This window comes from Oryctolagus cuniculus, chromosome 13 (assembly GCF_964237555.1).
Source record: "Oryctolagus cuniculus chromosome 13, mOryCun1.1, whole genome shotgun sequence".
In the NCBI taxonomy this organism is placed as follows: domain Eukaryota; kingdom Metazoa; phylum Chordata; class Mammalia; order Lagomorpha; family Leporidae; genus Oryctolagus; species Oryctolagus cuniculus.
The window spans coordinates 51,065,626-51,080,837 of NC_091444.1; the positions used below are offsets into that span (position 1 = coordinate 51,065,626).

Below are 15,212 nucleotides of genomic sequence, written 5' to 3' on the forward strand. Positions count from 1 at the left end.
GCTTCCATTTGCTCATTCACTCCCCAAATACCCAAAAAAACTGGAGCTGGACCAGGCCATAGCCAGGAGCCAGGAGTGGGTGGCATAGACCCAAGTTTTTGGGCCATGAGGGAATGCCTTCCCATGTACATTAGCAGGGGCCTGGATTGGAAGCAGAGTAGCCTTTATTCGAATCCAAAATGGCATGCTGGTGTTCCAAGTGGCGGCTCAATTCACTGTACCACAGTGCCTGCCCCAATAAACAATTTAATAAATTCAGTTTGTGTTGTCAAATTTGCAATCTCAAATATGGCAGATTTGGCTGAGTGGGAGAGATTAGGGGAATTGATAGAAAAAAGTTGAGATGAAAGGTAACTCAATCTTTGGAAGAAACTATATGGGAATATTATCTTGTGATTGGAAAGATTCCTTTAAAGTGACACAAGAAAGAATTAACCATTGGGAAAAAAAAAACTGAATAATCAAATTTCATTAAAATAAAATTTCTACCAGAAAATATTAAAGTTTGAGAAAAATCATTTAAAGTATGCATTTTGGGTAAAAATATAAAATTGGATAAAGAATTCCTATAAATGAACAAAAACAAATAATTTTAAAAATTAGCAGAAATTGAACAAAGGCCTCAAAAAAGACTATCTAGAAGTGGCTAATAGACTTGAAAAGGTGCTCAGCATCATTATACACTAGAATATTGCAAAGTAAAACCATAGTTAGATTCTGTTCACCAGCCAGCATGACTAAATTGTGAAGACTGACAATACTACTTTAAAACTACTTGGCAGTATCTCCTTTAACCACACGTATGCCTACCCTGTGACCTAGCATTCTGCTTCCAGGTGTGTACCTAAGAAAAGTGAGGCTTATGTCACAAAGAAACACGCTCAAGAAAGCTCATAGCAGCTGTAGTCATAATACCTTTACAATTAAAAATGTCCATCAATGGGAAAATGGACTAATAAGTTATAGTATAGGAGTCCGCGCTGTGGCATAGTGGGTAAAATCACCGCCTGCACGGCAGGCATCCCGTACGGGCACCTCTTCAAGTCCCGGCTGCTCCGTTTCCAATCCAGCTGCCTGCTAATGTTCCTGGGAAAGCAGTCAAAAGCTAGTGTGCTTGGAGGGCAGTGAAGGATGGCCCAAATCCCTGGGCCTCTGCCTCCCATGTGGGCGATCTGGAGGAAGCTCCTAGCTTAGGCCTGGCCCAGCACCAGCCATTGCAGCCATTTGGTGAGTGAACCAGCAGATGGAAGATCTTTCTGTGTCTTTGTAACTCTGCCTTTCAAATAAATAGATAAATCTTTAAAAAATAATTTTATAGTATAATTGTACAGTATAATACTACATAGCAATCTCACCGATATGTTGGGCAAAAAGCATACACAAAATGCTACCTACTGTATAGTACTTTTTATGTGAAGTTCAAGTACAGGCATGATGAATCTGGAGAGAGAAAAGGGAGGATAGTGGCTACATGGAATTGGAAGTTGAATACAGTGGTTATTGACTATAGAGGCGTGAAAGAACCTTCCAAGGTAATAGAATTGTTTTGTGTTTTGATCTGAGATCTGGGTGGGGTTACACAGGTGAACACCTGTAAGATTGAGCTATATACTTGAGACTTGTATAATTTACTACATATGAATTATAACTTTTTTTTTTAAACAAAGGGAAGTTAATGTTGACTGACGAGCTCATTCTTCCTCTTCCAGAATGGCTCTTTGTATCAGGAATTCACATTAACAGTAATTCCCGGCCGGTGCCACGGCTCACTAGGCTAATTCCCCGATGCCACCCCGGGTTCTAGTCCCAGTCGGGGCGCCAGATTCTTTCCCGGCTGCTCCTCTTCCAGTCCAGCTCTCTGCTGTGGCCCGGGAAGGCAGTGGAGGATGGCCCAAGTGCTTGGGCCCTGTACCCACATGGGAGACCAGGAGGAAGCACCTGGCTCCTGATTTCGGATCGGCGCAGTGCACCGGCTGTAGTGGCCATTTGGGGGGTGAACCAAAGACCTTTCTCTCTGTCCCTCTCTCTCACACTGTCTAACTCTGCCTGTCAAAAACAAACAAACAAAAAAAAACAAAACACACACACACACAAAACACAGTAATTCCCTTCCTGTGACTGCTGTGGTGCAAATATGGGCCACATTTAGGGAAAGAGCCATCCCATTCATCTGAATAATACTTTCTGTCAAAACCCCTGGATGAAGTTTCTCTTGGGTACTCTGTCATTTCTAGTTGATTGACAGGTCAGGTAGCATTAGCAACTTCTAATTCCATTTGAGCTCTTGAAATTTTTATATTCCTCTCCTAGTGGAGATGGAGTGGGGAGGGGGTAAACTGGTGGTTAGAATCCCCAAATGACATCTTCAAGCCACAAGCATGTAAATCTTTTCAAGGGTACAGGTCAGAAATAGTGGTGTTTGTCAGTTGCTTATATGTGAGCCTTGTACTCAAATATGGGATGGCCAAACTAGAGATAGATCCATACCAGTAAACTATTTCAGACACCATGATTATCCTAAATATATATTAAGTATACATATAAAATTTTGAGGACAGCCAGGCGATGGAGTTGGTAATAGAGAAGCAAGTTGGGTCTCCTGATTTCTATAAAGTCCTTGATCTGAAGAAGCAGTACAATCCAAATGTCTTGTAGCTTTACATAGAAATCCCATTCTACAGCTTCTTCCAGGTATCCAGTTAATTTAAGTCACTAAAGATAAGAATTTGTATAACTGTCATAATCTTTATCTTTTTTTTTCCTGTCATCTCATACTTTAGGCTTATCTTGCAAAAATTCATGGCAATGTAATATAATAAAAGCTCACCACAGTAGTCCTCACTTTTTATTAAAACCTTATATATTTTCTTCACAGTGCAGGTGTTTATGTAATACATTTTCATGTTTAGATGACCTCTCAATTCCTTATTACTTGTTGATTAGGCTCTACTAATTGTGACAATTTAAAGTTCCTGAGATATCTGTTGGAACATCCTACATTTGTTGTTTTTGGCCCAGTAGCACTATTTTTTGTATTCTTCATTCATTAATGAGAAAAATATAAGGAAAAAATTTAAATAAGTGCAAAGACCATTTAACAAGTAGATAATCATACCTAAAGAAACCTAGAAAGCTGTAAACCGGCTTTTAGAACATAACAGAGAAATGGAGGAAAGTGAACATATCATTTAGTTATAGAGTGTTTCTTCATGCAGGAAGGAAGCACTATGCTCTTGGAAAGAGGATAGGACAGTAATAAAATAGGAATGATATTATTCAGATATTGCTGTTTTACTGTCAGTGAGGATTACTGGAAGCACAGTGTTTGTCTTAGGACTTTGTTTATCATTTGTAAGTTTTCTTTGAGGATTTCCTACTGATGAATTTAAAAAAGTAAAGATTCCTTATATATCTCACTTTTCTGTTAGAAGTATTTAAAATGTGGTTCAGTGAATTGTGGCAGTAAAGATGGTTTCTTTTTAAGGCATAAAGCAGTCAAAGAAGTATCTAGGACTTAAAAATTTGCTGATATTCTATTTGATAAAATAAGGTTATTTATAATTAGAGTAGCATTAACAATGTGATGCTTACGAATAGCCCGCTGCTTGTAATTGTTAACTGCTTGTTTTGGTGTTCCTCCAAATAGTTGTTCTTTTGACTTGAAGATAAAACAATTCTGGCATTGAACTAAAGGAGTTTTGTGCTTTTCCTCATTAAGAATAGTGCTAATGGCATGCAGAGCATTTCCCCAAGGAATACTTGTGTGCGCTCAAACACCGAGTATCCTAATAATTGAATAACAACAGAATGTTAGGTCTGTTTTCTACACATTTCTTATCAGAGTAGATTACAGATTGTCCCAAGGGATGGTTAAAACAAATGGATAAATAATTAGTTGCTTGAAATAGATGACTTAAAATTTTTTTGTTATTGAGAAAGTAACTCCTGAAGGGAAATGTCCTCCATCTCAAAGAGAAACAACTGTTTAATTTAGTTTATATTAATGATAATGATTAAAATAGTCATGGCTTGAGACATTTTGATGCATAAACCATATTCAGACCCTAAGTAATGTTCTAATTCTTCTATTCAATAATGTGAATGATAGGTTAAGTGAGTTTTAGGGGATGGTTAGAGATATTTTTAAACTACTGTTCTTTGTGATCATGACTTTATTGGATTTTTACAATATCCCTAAATCATGGATATTATTTCTTTCACTTCACAAATGGGGAAATGGAAGCTCACAGAAATTATGTTCAAGGTTCTAAGTTAGTAAGATGTAGAAATGATTTCCTCCTGTATGGAAAGAATTTACCTATTGACTTTAGAACCTAACACCCAGTAGAGGCTTCTTCTTGCATATTTTCCTTATAAACTCAGCATACATTTTTTTTATAGCAGTTAACTTCTAAAGTGCTCTGTAATCTTCTCATGTATTGTGCTTCTTTATTGTCTGTCTTTCCTTTACTGGAATATAGACTTTACAAATATAGTCTTTACAAAGGTGTTATTTTTGTTGTTCACCTGATGTATCTGACACTTAATCCGTACTCAATAAATGAGAAAGAATAAAGCCTTTTTAAAAAAGTTTTTTTGTTGTTCAACCACAGTCTTTAACTGACAATTTGCTTTTGCAAGTTTTTATTTTACATTTTTTTTTTGTTCCTTCCAAAAGAAAACATGCTTCCAGGAACTATTTCTTAGGCGTACTATCAGGAATTGGATGAACATTAACGTTTAGGGAAGTGCTAAAGCTTGTTATATAAATACAGAGAAACTTGATACAAGTTCAGTGTATTAGCTCACTGGAAAAATGAACTAGGATCTGACTCCATATAAGATTCTGGAATGATAGTAAGAAGAATTTCTGCAACTAGAAAAGAACTGAGAAATATAGTGAAAAAATTTGTTTATGAGTTAGATAAAGAGTAGAGTACCAAAGATGTTGGTTGGTTGAAGATAAACATGTGAACAAATTTAATAAACTGCCATTTCAGTGGCTTAACAGAATAGAAATTGTTTCTTTCTCAGTTAACCAGGCTTTGTGGTGGTAGTTTGAATGTGTTCTGCCCACTTAGTCATTCCAGGTGCTAAGTCTGTTGGGACTCTACTTTTATTTGTACATAATTTGCAAGATCATCCATGACATCAATATAGAACAGACAAATTGCGGAAAAGAGTTAGAGGGTGGTGCCTGAGGATTTGAAAGTTGTAAAAGTCACTTTTGCCAAGGAAAACAAAATACATTTGTTGAATAGCTAATTTTTCTCTGAGAAATTTGGTATCCTTTTGGTTTAGTAGGGTGTCCAAGGGATATTCTTACTGATGGATTTTTATTATTTTTCTGAAAATTTTTTTAAGATTTATTTTGAAGAGTTACAGAAAGAGGGAAAGCCAGTGAAAGAGAGAGAGAGATCTTTCAACCTCTGGCTCACTCCCCCAGATGGCTGCCAATGGCCAGTGCTGGGCCAGGCTGAAGCCAGGAGCTAGGATCTTCTTTCAGATCTCTCACAAGGGTGACGGGGCCCCAACCACTTGGGCCATCCTCCACTGCTTTTTCCAGGCCATAAGCAGGGAGATTGATTGTAAGTAGAGCAGCAAGGATACTAACCAGTGCCGATATGGGATACTGGTGTGGCAGATGGTGGCTTTACCTGCTATGCTACAATGCCAGTCCCAATATTCTTTTGATTTGAAACAATAGTTGTTTAATTTTTTACTAAGACTTATTTTGGAAAATCAGAGTTTGAAAGAGTGACAGAGACATAGAGACAGAGATCTTCTGTCTGCTGGTTCACTCCCCAGATGGACACAACTGCCAGGGCTGGGCAGAAGCTTATTCCAGGTCTCCACGTGGATGAAGGGGCCCAAACATTTGGGCCATCCTCTGCTGCTTTTGCAGGCCATTAGCAGGGAGTTGGATTGGAAGTATAGGAGTTGGGACACAAACTGACACTTATATGGATGCCAGCGTTGCAGGCAGCAGCTTATCCTGCTATACCACAATGCTGGCCCTAAAGTAAATCTTCAAAAAAAAAAAAAAAAAAAAAGGGAGCGAGCCAGCACTGTGAAGTACTAGGTTAAACTTCTGCCTATGGTGCTGGAACCCCATTTGGGTGCTGTTTCGGGTCCCATCTGTTCCACTTCCAATCCAGCTCCTTGCTGATGGCTTTGGAGGGCTGCAGAGGATGACCCAAGTGCTTGGGCCCCTGCAACTACATACGAGACCCAGAAGAAGCTCCTGGCTCCTGGCTTCAGACCTGCCCAGCTCTGGCCATTGCAGCCATTTGGGGATTGAGCCACGAGATGGAAGACCTTTCTCTCAGGCTCTGTAACTCTACCTCTCAAATAAATACATAAATCTTAAAAAAAAAAAAAAAAAAAGAAAGAAAAAAAAAAGAAAGAAAAATCAGGGAAAGAGGTCTTCCATCCACTTGTTCAGTCCCTAGCCAGACTGGAGCCAAGATCCTGTTCCTCGTCTCCCATGTAGGTGGCAGGTGCTCCCATCATGCACTGTTTTTTTTTTTTTTTTTAAGATTTTATTTATTTATTTGAAAGAGTTACACAGAGAGAGGAGAGGCAAGAGAGAGCAAGAGAGAGAGAGAGGTCTTCCATCCGATGGGTTCACTCCCCAATTGGCTGCAACGGCCGGAGCTGTGCTGATCCAAAGCCAGGAGCCAGGAGCTTCCTCTGGTTCTCCCACATGGGAGCAGGGGCCCAAGGACGTGGGTCACCTTCCACTGCTTTCCCAGGCTGAGCAGAGAGCTGGATTGAAGTGGAGAAGCTGGGTCTCGAACCAGCACCCATATGGGATGCCAGTGCTTCAGGTCAGGGCTTTAACCAGCTGCGCCACAGCGCTGACCCCGCATCATGTACTGTTTTCCCAGGTCATTAGCAGGGAGTTAGATAGGAAGAGGAACAGCCAGGACACAAACCCAAATGGAATACCAGTGTAGCAAGTAGCAGCTTTATCTGCTACACCACAGCACTAGTTGTCTAATTTAAAAGGAATTTTATAATTGAAAGGGTACTTAGAGAACATAACAGTCTTGCTACCTCATTTTGTAAATGAGATTTGTTATGGTATTAAACTGGAATCTGACTTGATTTATCTACACTGATACATTTCCTGCTGGACCATGCTTTCTTTCTGGTAGTCTAGTGCTTTATACTATAAATATTTTCTCCAAAGCCAAAGGATTATTCTTAAAGATTTCAGATCCTATGTCTACTTAAATGCTTTTATTCTTCTTAAAATTACCTAGCTCGTGAGTAAGCAGATATAGTTTAAAGTTTTTGTCAACTGTGAGATGATTCAGCAAACATTTTCATGACTCATGACTTTCATTAAATCACAGTTTTTAAGTAAGTATGTATGTCATATTGATGACCATGAGAAATCCTTTCCATGGGCATTTTCTGGGGTATAAAATTTGTGAGCATTCTTCCTAGATGAATGTCTGGTACACATTACTTAGACTGTCTAAGCATGTGAGGGCTTTCAGTCCAGTTTCTCTTCATCACTGAGCATTCCTATTGCTTTTCTGAAATTCTACGTTGGGAACATAGAAGAGATAGTTTCTTCCTCTGTTTTAGATATATTGTATTAAAAGAGGTTCTTATTCCTTGACAAACTGCATCTTAATGTATCATGCCTACATGTGATTAAATACATAGTTTGCTATTCCTTCTTAGCCAACCACAAAGTATCATAAAACATGTTGAGCTAGGATAATATTTCAAAATAATAAGGACCTCTTTTAACTGTGAACTACAATCAAAATGAATTGAAAAGGCACCAAAAAACACTGTTTAATGAAGTTATAAAATACTGCCTAACAAAAATTAGGGCCGGCACCGTGGCTTACTTGGTTGATCCTCCGCCTGCGGCACTGGCATCCCATATGGGCGCCGGGTTCTAGTCCCGGTTGCTCCTTTTCCTGTCCATCTCTCTGCTGTGGCCCGGGAAGGCACTGGAGGATGGCCCAAGTGCTTGGGCCCCTGCACCCACGTGGGAGACCAGGAGGAAGCACCTGGCTCCTGGCTTCAGGTCAGCACAGCGCCGGCCATGGTGGCCATTTGGGAGGTGAACCAACGGAAGGAAGACCTTTCTCTCTCTCTCTTTCTCATTGTCTAACTCTACCTGTCAAATAAAAAAAATTAATTAAAAAATTAATGAGTCATTCTTATTTTAATTATTCTTCCATCTGTTAAAATCAACAAAGTTACAGTGCTGTTGTATGATTAATTGATTAATGCATTCTATATAAAGCTGCAATATAGGTAGTTGCCTGTTGTTTGCCAGTGAGGAAATTGGAGTGCAATAAAGTTAATAAACTTACCTACTTCACACCACTAGTACAAGACTAAATTGGTTGTTGAACCTAGAATGTCCCTATTTTAAGTTTGTGCTTTCTGTTGTACCATTGTCATATTTTATTTGGAGAGAGACTAGAGGTAAGGTAAGGAGACCATGGTGATCATTCTCGGTGTGCACTGGGTGAGGCCTCAAGCTTGTTGCCAGCAGTGGGATAGAGAAAAAATGGCATATTTTAGAAGTGCCCTTTTTGTTGTTTTGTTGTTGTTGTTGTTGTTGTTGTTGTTTGTTTAAGGGTAGGGCAAGGGGAATAGTCCAGGAAAGCCTTTAGATTTCTGGTTTGGCCAGCTTGATGAAGGGGAACATTATTTGTCAACAGAAGAAAGCAGGAAAGGTGGAAGGAACTTTGGATCTGACTAATTGGAAATTATGGGCCATCCTGGTAGCTGCTAGGCAACTTGACATGGGTTTGGAGAACTCAGGATGCAAGTCTACTCAGCAGTGACAGTCTTGGAGTCCGCAGTTTATGAATTGTAGTTGAATTTACAGACATGAATAAGGACTGTGCAGGGAGAGTGTAGAGGGAGAAAAAAGCGGAAAACTCGGAACCTTAACTAAAGGAAGTAGAATATTTAGTGGATAAGATCCCTCAGTAATCAAGAGAGGGTGAAATCAACATGAAAGGAAATTGACAGGCTTATATAAGGGGAGGACTCCCCTTTTGGGTTTTTGTTTGTTTGTTTGTTTGTTTTTGTTTTTTGTTTTTTGTTTTTTTTTTTTGAGAAATGCAGTTCAGCATGAGCACAGAGGTAGGGAATTGAGGAAATTGTTAAGTAATTTCTATATCACATGCACAGAAAGAGGGGTGAGCTGATGAGATGGTTTGGAAAGGATGGAAGACTGGAGATTGAAGAATGACTCTGAGGGGATAGTTGTTTGGCTTAGTAGTTGAAAGATATTATCTTTCAATTCCATTTTTTCACAGACTTTAAGTACCTGGAAATGTTCTTTATATTTCTTAATGCTGTAACCTTGAACAAAGTATACAACCTGTTTGAGTTACAGCTGTCTCACTTTTAATACAGTAATAGTAATATTTACCTCCTAGATTGTTTTGAAAATTAAATGAAAGAAGTCAATTTCTTATTTTGTTTGGCACATAGCCATTAATAAATATTTGGTTTTTTTTCAGGAATTTAGCAAAGTTGATCTGTAACATTGTGCTACATTCTAAAATTTATTTTCATTTGGATAAGAATTCAGTTAAATTCTTTTACTCAACATACACTCATCAGTGCTAAAGTTTATTTTACTCTGGGTGGTATATAAGTGCATACACTTTACAAAGCTAAGACTTAAAGAGGTACTGGTTTTCAATGTATAATTCATGTGTTTGAAAGTTGATTTTTGGCAGAGTGGACTATGAATAAAATGAACATATCCTATTTTAACATTTCAGTTATCTGGTGAAAATAACTTGTTTAAAATTTCAGTGGTATTCCTAGAAAGTTATAAATGCAATTTAAAAACTGAGATATTTATATACTATAAAATTAATTCTTTTAAATTGAACAGTTCATTTGTTTTTAGTATATTCACAGGATTTTATCCTTATCACTACCTAACTTCAGAATATTTTCATCATCCACAAAAAAAATCTCCTAACCATTAACAACTATTCCTTTTCCCCTTCCTTCTAATACCCACATCCCTTGACAACTACTAATCTACTTTCTGACTGTATGGCTTTGTCTAGTGTGAACATCTCTTATAAATAGAATTACACAATATGTGGATTTTTTTGTGTTTGGCTTCTTTCACATAACATAATGTTTTCAAGGTTCATCATCAAGAGAGTACTTCAAAAGGTTGGTGGAAATATAGAATTAAAAGATAACGTGCGGGAGGCTGGCATTGTGGCACAGCTAGTAAAGCTACTGAATGTGACACTAGCATTTCTTACGGGTGCTGGTTTGAATCCTGGCTGATCCACTTCTGATCCAGCCCTCTGCTAATGGCTTGAGAAAAGCAGCAGAAGATGACCCACATGCTTGGGTCCCTGCTTCCCTGTGGGAGACCTGGAACAAGCTCTTGGCTCCGGCCTGGCCCAGCACTGGCCTTTGCAGCTATCTGGAGAGTAAACTAGCACGTGGAAGATCTCTCTTTGTGTGTCTCCCTGTCTCTCTGTAACTCTGATTTTCAAATAAACAAATCTTTAAAAGAAAGAAAAAAGATAATATACATTTCCATGAATTTTTTGAAAACTTCTTGTGTGTCAAAGCACTTATCTTTTTTTAATTAAAGATTTATTTATTTGAAAGGCAGAGTTGCAAAGAGAGAGAGAAGGAGAGACAGAGATCTTTCATCTGCCGGTTCACTCCCTAAATGGCCACATCAGTCTGCACTGGGCCAGACAGGAGCTTCTTCCAGGTCTCCCACGTGGGTGCAGGGGCCCAGGCACTTGGGCCGTCTTCTGCTTTCCCAGGCACATTAGCAGGGAGCTGAATCAGAAATGGAGCAGCCAGGACTCAAACCAGCACTCATATGGGATGCTGGCGCTGTGGGCAGCAGCTTAACCCACTACGCCACAGCGCCACTGCTGTTTCATTCCTTTTTATGACTGGATCATCTTCCATTGTGCAGATAATGCCATATTTTGATTTTTGATCAGTTGATGGATGTTTGGTTTATTTACACTTTGGGGTTATTGTAAATAATGCTGCTGTTAACCTTTGCCTACAAGCCTTTATGTGAGCATATGCTTTCAGTTCTATTGGATGTAGCGCAGAAAAGCTGAATCATGTGATAAACAAGTTTCTAAAACATCAAAAACTTGGGAACAAAGTTTCATCTGTTTACCTTTATGTATAGTTTTTGGTGGAGAGTTGGACTGGATGTATACTTAAATGTTTTACAAATAGCCAGAAGTCTTTAATTGAGTTTTCCAGTATATGTTCTAACAGGTGAGCGAGGAGAAAAATAACAAATTACATAAAAGCAGCCCACGAACTTCTCTCTTCCTGGCAGCTCTGTAAATAATTCTAATTGGATTTCGTCCAAGGCAAAGGCAGAGGGGAAGGCATTGTTTGATGGAGTACAGCAGTAGGTTGAAAATTTTCACCTTGGGGATTATTCAATGAAAATAGCGGATGTCCTTTTCATTAAGTCGAAACATAACTTGTTTAAAAATCCTTTTACCTACATATGACAAAAAATGCTTTTCAGTGTTTGGGGCCAGATGTCCTTGAACTTTTTTTATAGTATAGCATGAAATTTCTGGGGAGCAGAAGTGGCCACATCATCTCTGAAGTAATTCTCATCAAACACATCCCAAGAGTAACTTACATAATAGCTTTAGAAATACTTGAAAATTTAACATTTCACAGTCACTAATATTTAATAGAGTCTGAGACTATAAATTTTGTTCTGTATTTTTTCCCATTTAAGAAAAAGAGAGCCTCTAATTCTGCACTTTGTCCCTTTGAGCTCTATCTTATAGGAATATCTTTTTTTTCAAAGATTTTATTTATTTACTTGAGGCAGAGTTAGAGAGAGGGACAGAGAATAAAGAACTTCTATCTGTTGGTTTACTCCCCAAATGGCTGCAATGGGTGGAGCTGGGCTGATCCAGAGCCAGGAGCCAGGAGCTTCTTCCGGTCTCCCATGTGGTTGTAGAGGTCCAACACTTGGGCCATCTTCCACAGCTTTCCTAGGCTATAAACAGATTGGTAGATTGGAAGGGGAGCAGCTGGGACTCCAGCTGGTGCCCATGTGGGATACCAGCACCACTGGCCGAGGCTTAGTCTACTGTGCCACAGCACTGGCCCCAAGAATCTTTCTTAATGAACTCAAATCTGAGGTACTATAAATTAGAGCGTTCTGAATGTTTGAATACCAAATTTTTAAACATTTTTGTCAGGGCACTTACAGTTACATAAAACTAGTGAAGAGGAATTGGGGAAGATTATTAGAAGCAATATACTAAACATTTCAGTGTCTTTTCTACACAAAGTATTGGGGATGAGGCAAGGAGCAAAGTTGTCGGGACATGGTCCCTGCTCTGAGTGTTCTGGGGTAAGGTGGGCAATTAGACAGTTGTTTTTAAAGCAGAGCACAAGTTTCATGGACTGGGAATGGGTGCTGCTGTGATTGGGGGTGTATCAAAACATTTCAACTTTTTCTATAGATAGAAAAAGATGTGAGAAAGGTCTTCACAGGCATACAGTAGCATGGAATCCTGAAAGTATGTAATATGTTTGAGAGAGCATAAGGTTAAAGCATGGGGAAAAGCTGAACAGAGAAGCTAGCGGGGAAAAAAGGCGAGAAAAAATGAATGTGTTTTGTGCTCGCTTAGGCAGTACACCTACTAAAATTGGAACGATACAGAGAAGATTAGCATGGCCCCTGCGCAAGGATGACACGCAAATTCGTGACGCGTTCCATATTTAAAGAAAAAAGTGTGTTTTGTATGCAGCTGAATGTAAATAAGCAAGTAACCTGGAAATGGCATGAGCTTTTGAATTATAGAAAATTTTTTATCATTATTTACTAAACAAGTTGGGTGAATTTTCTAACTTCTCTAAGCCTTAATTTGTTCATTCATTAAAAATAGTAATAAGGCCAGATAAGGTTATAATGAGTACTGAAAAAAAATGGATGTAAAGTATGTGATATATTCTTACATAGTAGACACTTAAGATTTAGGGTAGATGCTGTTTGTTTAATAAAGTTCTTTAAGCAGTTTTTGAACATGCAAGTGTAGAAATGGAGCTAAGTTGAGAATACAGACTATAGAGTTGAAATGCCTTGCTTATTAAATAATTGTGAATTTCAGAGTTCAGCAATGGGAAGGGAAAACTATTAAAAAGTCAAAAAGCAAACTAATATTTTTTAAACTATGACTGATTCTGAATGAATGTTAATAAAGATGATAATTATAGGAAAACATATGACAAAATATCCTTTCTAAATGAAGAAAGATCCAGATTCATTACTTTTTTTTTTAAGATTTATTTATTTATTTGAAAGAGTTACACAGAGAGAGAAGGAGAGGTGAGAGAGAGGGAGAGGTCTTCCATCCACTGGTTCACTCCCCAGTTGGCAGCAATGGCCAGAGCTGGGCTGATCCAAAACCAGGAGCCAGGAGCATCTTCAGGGTTTCCCACACAGGTGCAGGGACCCCAAGGACTTGGGGCATCTTCTGCCGCTTTCCCAGGCCACAACAAAGAGCTAGAATGGAAGTGGAGCAGCCAGGACTCAAACTGGCACCTATATGGGATACCGGCACCACAGGTGCTGGTCTTACCCGCTGTGCCACAGTGCTGGCCCCCAGACTCATTACTTTTAAAAAGTAGTTTTAAACATGAGTCAATTCGAAAGTAGGTTTTTTTTTTTTTTTTTTTTTTTTGACAGGCAGAGTGGACAGTGAGAGAGAGAGAAAGAGAGAAAGGTCTTCCTTTGCCGTTGGTTCACCCTCCAATGGCCGCCACGGCCGGCGCACTGCTGCCGGCGCACCGCGCTGATCCGATGGCAGGAGCCAGGTACTTATCCTGGTCTCCCATGGGGTGCAGGGCCCAAGCACTTGGGCCATCCTCCACTGCACTCCCGGGCCACAGCAGAGAGCTGGCCTGGAAGAGGGGCAACCGGGACAGAATCCAGCGCCCCGACTGGGACTAGAACCCCGTGTGCTGGCGCCGCAAGGCGGAGGATTAGCCTAGTGAGCCGAGGCGCCGGCGAAAGTAGTTTTAATGACAATATTGTGAAACGTGATTTTTGGTTAGCAAAATCAACTAAGTACAGTCCATATCCAAGCCATTTAATTTGTAAAACAAAGTACTGGATGCCATGATCTCTGTGGTACTTTCCAAGTTAGGGGTAATGAACTTTTCTTCCTCCTGAATTGTCAAAAAAAAAAAAAAGACTCCCTCTTAATGAAACTAAATTATATGGCAACCAAACAAGAATGCTTTGCTTCTAGAACAGAAGTTGCTGGGAAAAAAAAGTATCTGTTGCTAAAATGCTTGTGGTCTTTTTAATAACCTCATGTGAAATAATATTAAATTCAATGAATAGAATAAACAACACTAGGGGGATCTACCTTTTTTTTTACTAAATGTGGCTCTAGAGTTAATACCATTTTGTAAAGTATTTTTGCCACTTTCAAAAGTTGAACCAGTAAAAGCATGACCTCATAAAAATTGGTATAAGTAGGCAATGCCTTGATCTTTCATCTCATCAGATCAATAGAAATATTTGGTCTTGGATTCTTTAGACAAATGCTTATAGAACATGCTAAACACAAGATTTATTTTAAATTAAAATACAGCTTATCAAAACTTGCAGCATGGCACACAAGCAGTATTAATGGGGAAACTTATAATTATTCCATTAAAAAAAAACTGCAATATAACATTACTGTACCTAACATAGAATCTACCATTTAGCTATCTTGAAGTAGACAGTTTTGTGTTATTAAGCACATTCACAGTTTTGTAGTCATCAGCACCATCCCTCTTCAGAACTTTTTCACCTTCCCAACATAAAACCTTTACCCATTGTATTTTGTTTTTTTCAAAACAGGAATTTTTCTATTTATTAAATAAATGTTCTTCTAGAATATAATTTAATTACTAAACCCATATAATTTTTTAAATGGATGTAGCTCATTTAATCATGTTTTTGTGCCTGTTGTAAAAAGGGATTTATTAGGCACTAGGAATCATCAAACTTATTGCTTGGTGACATCCTTGAGCTTTACGTGGCACAAAGGCCTATGAAAATTCATGTCTACCACCTTTTTTTTTTTTTTTTTTTTTTTGGACAGGAAGAGTTAGTGAGATAGAAAGGTCTTCCTTCCATTGGTTCACTCCCCAAATGGCCGCCACGGCCAGCG

At 38.8% G+C, this 15,212-nt stretch overlaps 1 protein-coding gene, 1 non-coding gene and 1 pseudogene across 2 annotated transcripts in view; 2 read left to right on the plus strand and 1 right to left on the minus strand.

Annotated features, from left to right (window-relative positions):
• LOC138844973 (small ribosomal subunit protein mS35 pseudogene) overlaps window positions 1–15,212 on the minus strand; it is a 71,263-nt pseudogene that overhangs the window by 27,022 nt on the left and 29,029 nt on the right.
• The window catches only part of TSNAX (translin associated factor X), a 40,441-nt gene that overhangs the window by 13,776 nt on the left and 11,453 nt on the right, over window positions 1–15,212 (plus strand). The window lies entirely within an intron of this gene.
• On the plus strand, window positions 12,663–12,769 carry LOC127483668 (U6 spliceosomal RNA). Its single transcript, XR_007910090.1, has one exon. It is a non-coding gene; the product is annotated as a U6 spliceosomal RNA (small nuclear RNA).